This window comes from Heloderma suspectum, chromosome 7 (genome assembly GCF_057233095.1).
Source record: "Heloderma suspectum isolate Gila_16-S chromosome 7, 16-S_ref, whole genome shotgun sequence".
Lineage (NCBI taxonomy): Eukaryota > Metazoa > Chordata > Lepidosauria > Squamata > Helodermatidae > Heloderma > Heloderma suspectum.
Genome location: NC_139464.1, coordinates 89,886,627 through 89,901,557, shown reverse-complemented (window position 1 = coordinate 89,901,557; position 14,931 = coordinate 89,886,627).

Here is a 14,931-nt window from a genome sequence, read left to right as displayed (position 1 = left end):
AATACATTTGAGCATTTTGGTTATCAAAAAACCCAACCCCCAAACCAAAACAAATGAAATTCTTGCCCGTACAGCTAGCTTCTGCTGCCAAGAGGCAGAAGTCAGTTTTCCCAAATTCAGTCACAGAAAGGAAACTGTTATGAGCAGTTAAAATTGAGTAAGTGAACTTCCACATCAGTTATTTTGCTCATTTTACCTGTATGCAGTATGCACCCTAACAGGAAGAGGCCCAGGTTTAAATACCTGGTCAACTATCAAGTTCATTGGATAACCTTGAGCCTCTCATTCTCCTCCTAACTTGCTCCACAGGCTTCTTTTGAGGATAAAATGTTAAAGGGGCAACACCATTTACACTGGCCTGAATTATGTGCAGGAAGGGAGGGATAGAAAGAAATGAATAAGCTAAACAAAAGATAAAGGAAAATATTATGCTGGCAAATACACTGGAAAAATAACAATCACGTAATAAATAAATACCTCACTGTATAGATAAAAACAAAGCTATTTTTTTCAAGTATGAAAAACTTCAACCTAAACCTTGTCTTCTACGTCACCACCCCCTTCACTTCAAAAATAAAAACCCACATTGTAGAGCAAAGATGTGTTTTCATCCTACCCCAAATACTACATTTTGGAGGATGATAAAGGATGACATTACAAAGGTGCTGAGCTCTTAGACCCATTGGTATTTTTATTTGGATATAATTAGGATATAGTCCTAATTGATGATGTGGAAATGACTGCTTACGGATGGCTATCATATAGCAATAAGCTATAGGTGGAAGAGAATTAATCCTCCAATAATTGATGATTAGTGTATGAGATTTTGTGATATGGCCTCGATGATTAAATTAACTAATATGATTAGACCCAGAGAGGGACAATCAGTACATAATTTTTAACAGAAAAATGGAGCCTGTTTTATATTGGAATGATAAAGTTCAGGATCCAGTACAACCTCATTTATTGTTAGGGGAAATATAACTGGTATGGCTGTGATTATGTTTATATGCCTTCTTTATTATTATTTGTATTTATGAATCAAATATAATATGGAAGTTAATAAATTTATTTTGGAAAAATAACAATAAAAATAAAAAAACCCACATAGTGACAAATTTGTAATATGTGCAGGAGGATTAGCCCAGGAAATTTTGCCACATTTCAGCTGACAGTAAAGCATGCTTATCCCCTTGGTTTCAGGTTTTAAGCATGATGAATTGTGTAGTAGGTTGCATTCAATATGTCTACAGTCATGCTGCGATAAACTACAAATGAGTACACAGGGTGATCTGACAGCTGCACCTTTTTCCCTGTTTCTTTTGCAACACTCTGTAGGTATACTGCCCCACTGAACCAAATCTCAATTCTGACCCATACCATCGGAAGATAATGTTTCACTTCATTATCCTTACTTTACTAATAACAACCAGCACATTTCTTTGGGATGCAGTTTTATTCAGCTAAGCCAGTAACAGAAAATGTCCTTCATTTTTTATTTTTTGCTGTGACAAGGACTGTGTTTATTCTTCTGGTCCCCTTTGAGTGGTGGGGGGCTGAAACAGCAGAAACATCCAGAGCACAGAGGAAGACACTAAACATTACTGCCCTAGTATCTGTTGGAGTCTTGAGAACTGCACCAGCATGAGAGAGTGGAGCATAGGAGGCTGCAGCCTGCAAGAAATCTGGGTGCTGTTTTCTGAACTGTGTATTCCTGGGGTAGCTGTCTGCAGTTTGTAGTGTCTATTCAAGCCTTAATACATAGGAACCGTTTAGTTTATTTGGCTCTGGTTTACGCATTACTGATAAATGCTGACTAATGTTGTGTTGTAATGTTTGATTTTGCCTATTTTGTAATTAATTTGAAATGTTATTGTTGTATAGGTGGAGGGAATGACTGCAAGACTCAGCAGGCCTCAAACACAATGCCCTACCCCCATGTCTGGCTTGCCTGGCCATTGAGGGGGGGGCGCTGCAGGCAGATGGGGTGAGCGGACATGCCAGGCAGCCACTGGTGGAACCCCCATGGCACCACTGGGGAGGGGAGGGGTCGGAGAGGTGGGAGCCACTGCCAGTGGCATTGGCGGCGGCCCCGTCATCGGGAGCGACTGCTCCTTTCGCCCACTGCCTGAACAGTAGCTCCAGTTTTGGCTCTTTGAAGAGTTGCTGCGGATGCGGTCTCGCCCCCGGCAAGGACAACAGGTCTTCTGGGGCCATTTGGCCCAAGGTTTGGGCTTCATGGGCCCCAGGGAGACAGGGGAAAGGGTGATCCCAGTTGGGGCCCCCTCTGGGTGGTGTCTCACCCCTGGCAAGTCTTCCCCAGGGGGGTGGGGGTGGACTGTCTGTTTCTGGGGCTTGGGACACCTCTTTCCTCCCTGGCATCTTGTGGAAAGGGGGCTCCCTTGCTAAAGTTGTGGACTGGGCCTTTGAGCACCTCAATGAGCCCCTGTTTTGTTTGCAGAAGATCCGAGGCTTGATCCCCAGCTTCCCCGGGTAGGGCGTGGAGAGAATTTTGCCTGACACCCTGGTGGAGCCGTTGCTAGCCCCTGTGTGGGGAGACCGGTAGCCCTGTGGGGTTGGGGGTTCTTTTGTTATCACACCTCCCAGGCAGTTTAGAGAGCCAGCTTGGTGCAGTGGTTAGAGTACTGTACTGGGACTTGGAGATATGGGTTCTAGTCCCCACTCAGCCATTAAGCTCACTGGGTGACTTTGGGCCAATCCCTGGCCCTCTGCTTAACCTGCCTCACTGGGTTGTTAAAAGGGGTTGTTCCTTTTTTTATTTTGCAGGACAGTGGCTTTAACATTTGCTCTAAGAGCATGGTCTGGAGGAACAGGAGGCTTCTGCTTTGAAGCTAAGCAGGGTCGGGCCTGGTCTGTAATTGTATGGGTGACCTGAAAATCCCATATGTGTGTGTGTAATTATTTTTGTATAGAATGCCACACAAGAAAGGGCAAGCAAGGGAAGGGCAAAGCACCCTGCCCACTTGCCAATAGGCACTGGGGGAGGTATGATTCTTCCTCTAAAGATATGGCCCAGCCGGACTTACCTTAAACTGGGCTAGATTGAAGGTGGTGGAAAAGACTAAGGGATTGTGCTCACTCCCTTTATCTGTTTTGAATGCGTTGGGGGCTCTGGGCCCAGAACAAACTTCAAGACAGACCCAGAGTAACTTATTATTTTTTCTTGCAGCACGCATGGTCGCAATCAAAGCTTCCTCCAGCACGGCTCCGCCACAGGTCATGGGCCCGTTCCTTCTGCAGCTCATCTGGTGTCGTTAGCACGTCCGGATGCCATCAAAGCCTTCTCCAGCTCAGTTCCTATTCCTAGTTCAAGATCTGCAGCTCCACAGGACCAAGCCACCCTGTGACATTTGGTATAGTACATGGTTTAGTGACATCTGAGCCGGGTTGTTATCCTCTATGCCAATAATTATTGACTCAGGGCACTTTAGTATTATTAAATCTTTTATAGTTTTATTCCACCTAGTGCCGGGTTAACTTTAGTGGTAGTGTCACAGGATTAAGCCCCTCCCCTGCACCTGCCCTCTCCCGGTGTCTGCAGTGATGGAACCATGCCAGGCTACTTATACCTTCACCACAGTAAATCAGGATTTAGGTGCGAAGGGTCTTGTGCTTGCACAACCTGTGCTTACCTGCGCATATTACATGGGGCCGGGGTACAGATGGTGTGTATGTGACCTTGCCCCACTGTACAGTCCCATTCAACCTTAAGGGGGGAGGTCCTGACTGTTAATGTCTGTAAAGATAGAATTCCAACTGTTGGTACGACCGCCTAGCTGATGCTGTCTACTGCCAGCTACCAAAGAAGTTTCAGAGGGGCAGTGAGTAGTTGTTCTCTTCCCCCATCCAGTGAATGGAAAGTAATGGTACAAGGCCTTAATATCAATAAACAGGGACAGGAAGGCGGGCCTGGAGTAATAGCCCTATCCAAAGGGGCCCTCCCCAGTTGTGACCGAGCTCCTCATATGGCTTTGTAGTGGTACTGTGGCAGGAGGATACAGTGTGCTGTGTAACTTGCATTTTAGAAAGGTTCTGGGTTTCATTCCAGGGCTAGTGTCTGCCCAACTTTTCTCTGAAATCAGAGGTTTATCTACAGTAGGTACATTCGGTTAAATTTATATTTAAGGATACAGCTGTCAAGGGCTCCTTGGAGGGCTCTCTCAGTCTAATCTAGTAGCCAAGTCTAGACACAGACAAAGGGATTCTTTTCAAAGCTTTATTCTTCTTTTATAACTTAACAACTCTACAGGTAGCAGCAGCATCCCTATGCCCTAAGTTGGAACAGTTGGTCCCCGTTTGAAAGGCAATTACTGGCAGACCCCTGAATATAAGGACTAGGGAGAATCCCTCCCCTTTTCCCTTGGATCCTCTGGGCGCAACCGTTCTTTGAGCGCCAACCGGGCGCTATGCCTCCTTTCTGTCCTTTTTGACCCTGGAGATTATGGCCATTAATTTTCACCTCTTCTTCTGAGGCGTCATTGTTTTATGTGGCCTCAACGGCTTTCTTTGGGGACCTCAGAATCTCCAAGCTGGGCTGGGCATCCAGATGTGATGCAACTGATTGGGCCCTGAGATATTTGATGCCCAAGCACAATATGATATTGTCCGGGTTTGGTTCAGGAAACTTAAAAACTGACTAATTACCTAGGGGCGCAGAGGTGTTCCTTCTCCCTATGCTAATAGAGGAATTATGCCCCATCAGGAAGTTAGCTGCTTTCCTGCATCTAAAGGGGATGGTAGATAGCCCAGTCTTCTTCCTCGGATGGGTTTCCCCCATTTAAATATATCAATTTTGGACTGTAACTAAGCTGGCATTGAGTACTCTCAGTCTAGGAAATCCGATTTAGGACACATTCTTTCAATATTGTGGCTGCTCCTGCAGCCGCGTCTTTGGGGTTTTTCACCGGCTCACGTGAAGGCGGGGGCGGCACTCCAAGGCTTTCAGGACTTACGTGTAAGCTTTTCCTTGATGCCGGGAAATAGCCTCTCCTTTTCTGTTACTTACTGTTCTCCTTTATCTCCTTTAGATCAATGGAATGGATGTGAACCCGTGCATGTGCTCATGTGGTCACAGCATGGTGTTTGGGGATGGGCGGAGGTCTTAGATCAAGCTGTGGATCCCAGCCCAGACGGTCCCAGTGTGCCCCTGTTTGGGGGCTTTGCAGACGTGGCATGCAGTGAGAGCACCCTCCCCACTCTATTCCCTCAACGTGAGGTGCATGTCCCTCAGCAGGTTTTGGTGCTGCATCTGGAGTGGGGGGATGACCTGGTTGTGTGAAGGCAAGGACCTCATCCTGTGGGCCTTGGCCAATTCCAGGTTATCTGGCACTGTGAGCCAGGGATAACTATAATTTGGTCTTGTGTATTCACAAGAATGAAGTGCGGAATGTTCTGACCCAGAAGGCCATGGAAAAGGCCCATCCGAAAGTGGACTGGAGAATAGCCTTGGGGCTATACAAGCATGGTGATGGGATCATCACTCACCAGGAAATCATCTGGACAAGGAGGGAACTTTACAGACAGCATGGTGTGCACCTGTCTGATGCTGGGTTCGACATAATTTTGTCAGATCTGCAAAGGGGCCTGCGAGAAGTTCTTCAGCACAGGTGGGGGTAGGGATGTCAGAGAATTTCACCACGAATCTCGGGGAGGCCGAATGCCAGTGCATTCGGCCCCCCGAAATCGGTGGCGAAACGGTCTGCCCCCCCGCCCCCCCCCCTGGGGACGGGACTTACCTTGGGCGAATCTCCCTGGCGGCAGCGGCTCCTGTGGCGGTTCGGCGGCGGTTTGGCGGCAACGGCAGCCGGTCTTCCGACCGGCTGCCGCCGCCGCTGCCATTTCCAAGTTTTTTTTAAAAAAGTGATAGGCTACGTACACATTTACGTAGCCTATCACGGCTGAGTTAAAAAAAAACCCGCGCGTACGCAAATGGCGGCGCCCATGGGCGCCGCCATTTGCATTCCTTATTTTGGCACATCTAGTCTACGTAAAGATTTACGTAGACTACGGCGAAAATAAGGGAACGCTATTTGAGTTGCCATTATTTTCGCCGTAGTCTACGTAAATCTTTACGTAGACTACAGGGACCAAATAAGGAACGCGAATGGTGGCTCCCTATGGGGGCCACCATTAGCCGTATCCGCTTTTTTTTTTTTTTTAAGTCACCCGTGATAGGCTACGTTAATCGTTACGTAGCCTATCACAGGGGCGGGTGTTTTTTTTTACTTTTCTTGTAATGGCGGCGGCGGCAGCCGGTCGAAAGACTGGCTGCCGCCCCCGCCCTGAGACCTGCTGAACCGCCGCTGGGACCCGCCGCCGGGAGGGACATTCGTGAAAGGTAAGTCCCATCCCGGGGGGGGGGGCGGGGGGGCGGAGAATTTCTCCCCGAACAACCTTCGGAGGACCGAATGTGTTGGCACTCGGCCCCCCGAAGTTTCGGGGAGAAATTCTCCCCCATCCCTACGCAAATAGCGTAGACGCTATGCTATATTTATCCCCTTATTTTTGCTGTAGTCTACGCAAATGTTTACATAGACCAGACATGCCAAAATAAGGAACGCAAATGGCGGCGCCGATGGGCACCGCCATTTGCGTACGTGGGTTTTTTTGTTTTTTTTTTAACTCAGCCGTGATAGGCTACATAAACATTTATGTAGCCTATCACGGCTGACTGCAGGGATGCAAACAGCGGCGGCTATGGCCGCCGCCATTTGCAGTCCCGGCAGGACAAGATTCACGGCGGGAGGGATGGGGAGCCTCCCCCCCGGCCAGAATTTCGGGGGGGAGGGACGGGGCGCCTCCCCCCCGGCCAGAATTTTGGGGGGGAGGGACGGGGCGCCTCCCCCCTGGCCAGAATTTCGGGGGGAGGGACAGGATGCCTCCCCCCCGGCCAGAATTTCGGGGGGAGGGACGGAGTACCTCCCCCCCACCGCGAATCAACTTTCGTAAAAGGTAAGTGACTTTCGTACATCCCTAGGTGGGGGGAGTTTCACAAGCGATAGGCTTGTCACTCCCAGTGGCGGCTAGGACGGGCAAGGGGGAATGAGGTTAGGGATAGTGAACATTCAGAGGCACTGTTATGGTGACAGGTGATACCTGAGGCCTCCCGAAAGGGTTTTGTGGCTCAGCAGGGGGATAAGGTGTGCCTGTGAGACCAACTCACCTCACTCATCCAGGAGCTTTGCGGCCCAGGAGGGGGTGACTAGGGATGTTAGAGAATTTTGCCACGGATCCCAGGGGAGCTGAATTCCAGTGAATTCGGCCCCCCAGAATCCGTGGCGGAACGAAGCAACCCGCCCCACCACCCCACGAAAGCCCCGCGAAACGGAGCCTACCTGACTGCGGCTCCGGCTGTGGCTTTGGCTCTGGCGGCAGCAGCTCTGGCTGCTGCCGGGCTGCTGCGGACGCAAATGGCGTCCTGAGTAGGGGACGCCATTTGCATCCCTATGGTAGCGCGTGATAGGCTACATAAATATTTACATAGCCTATCACGGCTAAAGCGGGAACGCAAATGGCATCCCCTACGCCATTTGCATTCCTGTGTTCTTTGTGATAGGCTACGTAAATATTTACGTAGCCTATGATGGCTAAAACGGGAATGCAAATGGCATTTGCATCCATCTCTTTATTAATCCTCTCCTCTCGCAACTGTCCTTTATTTATCATGAACAGAACTGCAGAACTTAGCAGAAGCTCCACCCAGTGCTGCTACTCCCAACTGTACAGGAGCTGCCAAGGTTCAAAACAATAACTAACCCATAATAACCGCCCCCCAGGATACATAACAGTTATAATGTTGGTATTAGTGAAATAGTTGTTTAGTATTTGTAATGATGTACTACTACAATGATGTACTAGTCTGCACTATTTTAATGATGTACTGTGGGGATCCAAGGCTTGAGCAACTGCCATGCCATCATGTACATGTGCAGCAGTGATCAGAGCTACTGGGAAATATAGCATTACATTCCTGTACTATATTTTAGAATGATAAAATATCATATAGGAAACCGGGAACTATGGGTCCCGGTTTCCCAGGATGCCACCGCTTGCCCCTGTTTGGTACAATGAACAGGGCCTCATACTTGAGGCTTACTAAGGATATTTGTTGGAGACGTCCTGAACAAATTTGTTTGAGCCCAGTTCATCCTCCTAAACCTGTACAAATGAAATTTACCAAACAACTACACAAATAATATTTGATTTTCAGGATGCACAATGATGTTCTCATACTAAGAAGTGAGTGCCAGCCAGAGTCCCTGGGAAATGTAGTTTCCCAGGATGTCTGAGTCCCAGGGATCCTGTCAACATGTTATGGCAGAGGTGGGCAACTTTGTGGCCCTCCAGATTTTTGGCCTAAACCTCCCACCATCCCTCACTATTGGCTGGGCTGGCTGGGCTGATGGGAGATATAGGCCAGAACATGTGGAGGGCCACAAGTTGCCCACCCCTATTTTAAAAGAGCAGCTGAAAAATCTTGTGCATTATTTTTTAGACAGAAATCATGTTTCAGTGTTGATCCATATGGGCTTAACCTCTGGCTGTGCTAGGTCTTACCTCTCCCACTTCTTGCGGCAGCCCCTTGTGCCCTCTGAAAACCATTTGTATGGGCTCAGGAATGTTGAGGGCCATTGAATGTGGTGTATTGACATGCAGTCAGGGAAAAATCAATGAACTCATCCCCACCCCACCACCCCAGTCTGTGCATGGAAATACTTTCTGTTCAGAGCACAGGGCTGTTTGAATCATGACCTTTCTGGAAAAGAAGCAGTTTTACATCTCCTTCAGAGGAAAATAAGGTTTTCATTGACTATGAAGGATGATGGATAATTAAAGAAAGGCTTTGTTTCTCAATGCTGCAAACATATTAGAGGGATTGAGCGTCTAAGGACCAAACTTTGCTGATTTATGCACAAACACCTGCTATTGGTCATTTTAAGAATTACAAGTAGTTTAAAGAGCTTGCCAAATATGTTTTGTTTTATTTTATTTTATTTCCAGACTAATATCTCTGTGCTTTATGATGGAGAAACTGTCTCTCTATATTTTCTTTCTTTATGCTCTGTATTTTATTGCACCTGGAGATTTATGATTTGTTTTATAGTTTAGTTTCATGTAATTCCATTGTGATGGTAAAAGCTGAACAATAAAGACTTACTGAACAAGCCATCCATAAGAGACCTGAAGGAGATAAGTGCAGGAAAGTATCCAGAACACAATGATTTCAAGTAGTGGAATTTATATATTTTTAAATGTGGCTTTCTATCAGACAAAATGTACACACAGAAAAAGCTCCATGTAGTTTTAGCTTGGAAATCCATCACATTTTGCTTATTGTAGAAGAAAAGACCAAAAAATGAGGTTGGATCCAAACTTCACCATACTTGGAGTTAAACCTATTGGAATCAAATTAGTTATGACTGACTGGATGACAGAGGGAGCAATCCTATGGTCCCTAGGCATTGTCTGAGGGTCCATAGGATACTGGGGATTCCCTGCTCAGCGGGTGGATGTCAGGGATTTCCCCCCTCCCACCTGCCCTCACAGCTGGTGTCGAAAGAACCATGCCGGCTGACATCCAAGGTTGGAAAAATAACCTTGGAGATGGGGAAAGAGGGCATTTCAGTGGGCAGGGAGGGGAGGGGACTGGAGAGGCCAGGATACAAGCTATCCTGAGCTTCTTCCAGCCTCCTTCCGTCCCCCTACAAACCACCATTGCTAGATGGGCAAAAAGGCCCATCTAGCAAAAAATGCAGGGCGGGGGATGGGGAGGCAAAGATCACCTCTGCCACTCCTCCTGTCCTGCACTGGATGATCGGAAGCCTCTGAGTCTAGGGATTTTCGATCATCAAGGGTGCAATAGGATTGTACCCTGAATAGGTCTTCTCTAAGCATCACTAAATCAGGATCTAACCTATTAAACTTTGCTTGAGATCAATATGGCACAGCTAATTGACCCACAATAGTAACTAGCTACTTACAGAAATGAGGCAGGTCAAAAAGCAGGTAACAGACTGAAGTTGTTTATGATCTATGGCTGATGCCTCATAAAACAGGACAGCTCCAGGCACTCTTGAATGAAACAGATTATCTAGATCCATTTCAATCAGGCTTCAGGACTGGTTTTGGAATGCTAACTGCCTTGGTCGTCCTGTGGGATGACCTCTGCCAGGATAGGGACGGGGGAGTGCGACCCTTTTGATTCCCCTGAACCGCTCAGCGGCTTTCGATACCATCGACCATGGTATCCTTCTGGATAGGTTGTCTGGGTTGGGAGTTGGAGGCACTGCACTGCAGTGGTTCCATTCCTACTTGGATAGCCAACTCCAGAAAGTGGTGCTGGGGATTATTGCTCTGTGCCATGGCAATTGTGCCATGGGGATCCACAGGGCTCTATTTTATGCCCCATGCTGTTTAACATCTACATGAAACTACTGGGGGAGGTTATCCGAAGGTGTGGGCTGAGGTGCCATCAATATGCGGATGACACCCAGCTCGACCTCTCTTTCTCATCAAACCCAGGTGAGGCAGCAGCTGTTCTGAATCAGGGCCTGGGCATGGTAGTGGACTGGATGAGGGTCAATAAACTGAAACTCAATCCAGATAAGACGGATGTACTGTTATTGGGTGGTTCGTATGCCCGGCTAGGTGATATTCAGCATGTTCTGGAGGGGGTTGCACTCCCCCTAAAGAATCAAGTTCATAGTCTGATAACTTCTCATCTGGATTACTGCATTGCGTTATACATGAGGCTGCCTTTGAAAATGGTCCAGAAACTTCAGCTGGTCCAAAAAAGGGAAGCAAGACTGTTAACAGGGACTGGCCAATGAGCTCATATTACGCCAGTACTTTTCCAGCTGCACTGGCTGCCAGTCCATTTCCAGGCCCGATTCAAAGTGGTGGTATTAACATTCAAAGCCTTTAACAGCTTGGGGCCAGGTTATCTGAAGGATCGCCTCCTCCCATGTGCCTGCCTGGACCTTAAGATCATCTTCAGAGATCGTTCTCCATGAGCCCCTGCCAAAGGAAGTGAGGCGGGTGGCTACTAGGAAGGAGAGCTTTTTCTGCTGTGGCACCCAGCTGTGGAATGAGCACCCTAGTGCGGTTTGCCTGGCACCTACATTGTATTCTTTCCAGTGCCAGGTGAAGACCTTTTTATTTTCCCAGGCATTTTAGCATTTTAGCTCTTTAGACTTTTAGCTTTGCTGTTTTAAATCTGTATTTTAGATTCCTGCACTGCTGCTAGGTTTTATTCTGGTTTTATTCTGGTTGTATTGTTTACTGTGGTTTTAATGTTTTATATATTTTGTATTGTTTTATTGTGTGCTCTTTGGTTTTAATTTTTGTGAACTACCCAGAGAGCTTCGGTTATTGGGTGGTACAGAAATGAAATAAATAAATAAACAAACAAACAAACAGATTCATGTGTAGGGCTGACCTCTAGGCAGGAACAAGTTTGATACTACTATCATGGACCGCCAATGCCCTGTGGAAGGAAAAATAGCCCAAATAGTGCAGCCTTGCTCCTTTTTGCTTTTCCCATCCTGATTCCTGTGGCCTTTTCCACTGCCACCATGTGAAAATCTTTTTCTTTTTTTTTTCTAAAGGCTTTCTCCACCAAACCAACCTTAAAACTCTCTGGCTCTCAGGTATCTAATTTAGGTAGTATAGGCATTGACTATTAAATTTATTTATTTATTATTTATTTACAATATTTATATACCGTTCCTCATCAGAAGATTTCAGAGTGGTGAACAACATGATAAAAGAATAAAACAATGGTTAAAAGAGTTTAAACATTTTTTAAAAAGACAAATCCCAATGAAGTGGAGTTCAACAAACCACAGCTGGTCATGCAAGGAGGGCCTCTTGAAAGAACAACGTCTTCAGGAGGTGCCAGAAGGAACACAATGTTGGCGCCTGCCTGACCTCCAAAGGCAGGGAATTCCATAGGAAGGGAGCCACCACACTGATGTCTCTTTTCCTGGTGGACTCCAACCGGGCCATAGGTCCATGTGGAACCACCAGGAATATGCCCTCTGATGACCTCAATGACCGGGCAGGTTGGTAGGGAAGGAGGTGCTCTCTCAGATATCCTGGTCCCAAGTTGTTTGTGGGGTTTGTAACCCAAAAAGAAAAGAGACCACAAAGTTTCAAACAACAAAGTTTAAATACTGAAGAAACATGCTAATAGGAAAAATATTACAATCTGAATGGATACACATACCCAAACCCATATGAGCAATAGGGTAATAAAATAAGCAGGGATAAATGCTTCCATCAACTAATGAGACTTTATCCCTATTTTATCCAAGATATTATCCTTATCTAAGCAGAGAACTTTTATACATGAAGCTGTTAATCCACTGTATCTACTTTCAGTTTTGTTGCAGAATTGAAATCCAAGCACTACATGAAGAGCATTTCTTTTCCTGCTTTTCTGCTACATAACCTCTAGGTGGGACTGTGGTATAGGGAAATAGCACAAATACACAAGTAGAAAATAACATTTTCTTTCACTTTCTTTAAACAATATGGCATTTCCCTGTGCTGTTTAAAAACAGAAGCGAAACTGGATGGTCACAATGTTGTCTAAAAAACCCATAAACAACCATGAATAGGGAATGATGAGCACATAATAAATGCCTCATGTAGAAAAGCTTGGTATCTTACTATCATAAGTCCAGTACTCTCTCAAATAGTTCTCCATTTTCAGCAGCTTTGACCCTTTCTTTCCTCTAGGACCTGGGTCCTTCTAAGGTCTTTTCTTCTCTCCACTTCTGTCACAGGGCAGAAGCAGAACCCTATCAGGTTGACACCTGCTAGTCGGCAGCCTAAGATCTTGGAGGCTTCTGAGCAGTCAATGGCATGCTGGGCTGCTGCCAGCAGGGTGAGAGGACCAAGAGAGGCAATTTTTACCTATCTGTTCTCCTTTTAAACTTTTCCCCTCTAGACAGGCCTTTCAGCCCATCTATAGGAGGCACAATCCCTCTAGAGAAAGGCAGGGGCGGGGCTAGAGAGGCCGTAGAATTTTTTGTATCTGGGCTAAGTCTCTCTCCTCACCTCCCCACCCACTGGAATGTCCCCTTTTTGCCCTCTATGAGGTCCTCCAAGGCTGGTTTTGTGACTTCAGAAAGAAGGCAACACAGTTCTTTCCACGGCAGCTGTGAGGGGGTGGAGGGAGGGGTCAGATCATGTAGTCCCCTCCCCGAAGTCATAGAAGTGTCTACAGCTTCAGGAGGTGGAATCTGAGAAAGCCTATGGTCCCTAGGCTTTTATACCTTAAAATCAGTAAATTTCCCACCCCAGCTTCAACTGATAAGGAGGGTAGTTTCTTGGTCACTGTTACAACCTAAATTTCCATTGCCTATGGTCTTCCTCTGACCTTCAGTTGCACCTCCCGCAAACCTTTGGCTTCCTGAGGAAACACCCTGACACCTTCAAACCAATAAATACTCTGGGTTGTATCCAGATTTAGTCATACTTATAGTAGGCACACTGGAATGAATGGGACTACATTAATCAGGACTAAGTGAAGTTACACTGATTTCACTGGATTTACTCCTAAGTATGACCAAATCTGGATTCAGCCCTCTGTGCACAGTTCAAAGAGTGCCATTGCCAAAATAAGTTGAAACATCCCTTTTAAAATGCTAGAAATAAAACGGTGATCCTAGTGTGTGTTTTTCATTGAATGGTTTATACATGAAGAGAAAACTTTGAACGTTTCGGTACATAAACCAAATTCCTGGCTATGATTTTCTTTTCCTTTGGGAAATTCAATGAGTTTTGTATACATACATTTTATTCCCTTATTTGATATATCTTGAAGACGGTGTATATTTTCCTATTAAAATGTGTGACAGATTCACATTTATTTCCGTTTAAGTGCTCTGTGGGTGGGAGGGATTGTCAGTCCTCACTACTCCCCTGTGGATGCACTGGGTCTCTGAGGCCGAGGAATTGAGATCTAGAGCAGTTCCAAGCCCAGCCCACTGGTGTAAGAGGGGGCTGGGAGCACTCTGAGGGGCTGAAAACTTGAGCGAGATCCTCGCATTGGGAAACCACCAAACAAGAGGAAGAGGAGGTGGACCCCAGAGTGCCAGATTGGGTCCCCAGGAAGGCCAGATTTGGCCTCTGGACCAGAAGGTCTGCAGCCCTGATGTACTGAGCTAGATGGATCAAGGGTATAAGAAGCAATGCTTGATATAAAGCAGCGTCCTACCTATGTTTATTTAGAAGTGTGTCCTACTGTGTTTTTGAACATAGAACATATGGAGAGCTTCGGCTATTGGGCGGTATAGAAATAAATAAATAAATAAATAAATAAGGACCAAGACAGGCCATTGGCCTTTTCTAATTATGCCTATCATGGAGTTTGCCTTTTTTACAGCAGCTGTCGACCCAGTGTGCAGCCACTGTAAAAAAGCCAAACCCATGTTAGGCATAATTAGAAAAGGAATTGAGAATAAAACTGCCAATATCATACTGCCCCTATACAAATCTATGGTGCGACCACACTTGGAATACCGTGTACCAGGGGCGTTGCTAGGTTCGTAAAAGATCTGGGGCACAGGCCCATAAGACTAATTTGCAAATGAGTCTAAATGCACATCTAATATGTGTGTGTGTGTGGTGTGTGGTGTGTACATGCAGTGTGCTTGCGTGTGTGTATAGATTACATACCTACATACATACATACATAAGAAGAGTCCCCACACCACTTCAACTCAGACCCCAATTCAGCATTTTGGAAAACATCCTGCTTCTGCTCTGGCCAATTTGTAGTCGGACCACTTCAGCCCAGAACCAAATCTGAGTCAAGGTTTGGAAAAACAAGTCTTTATGCTTCCTGTTTACCATGGGAAATTAGAAAAAAAAACTAACTTTTTTCTCTTGGTCAGAACTGGA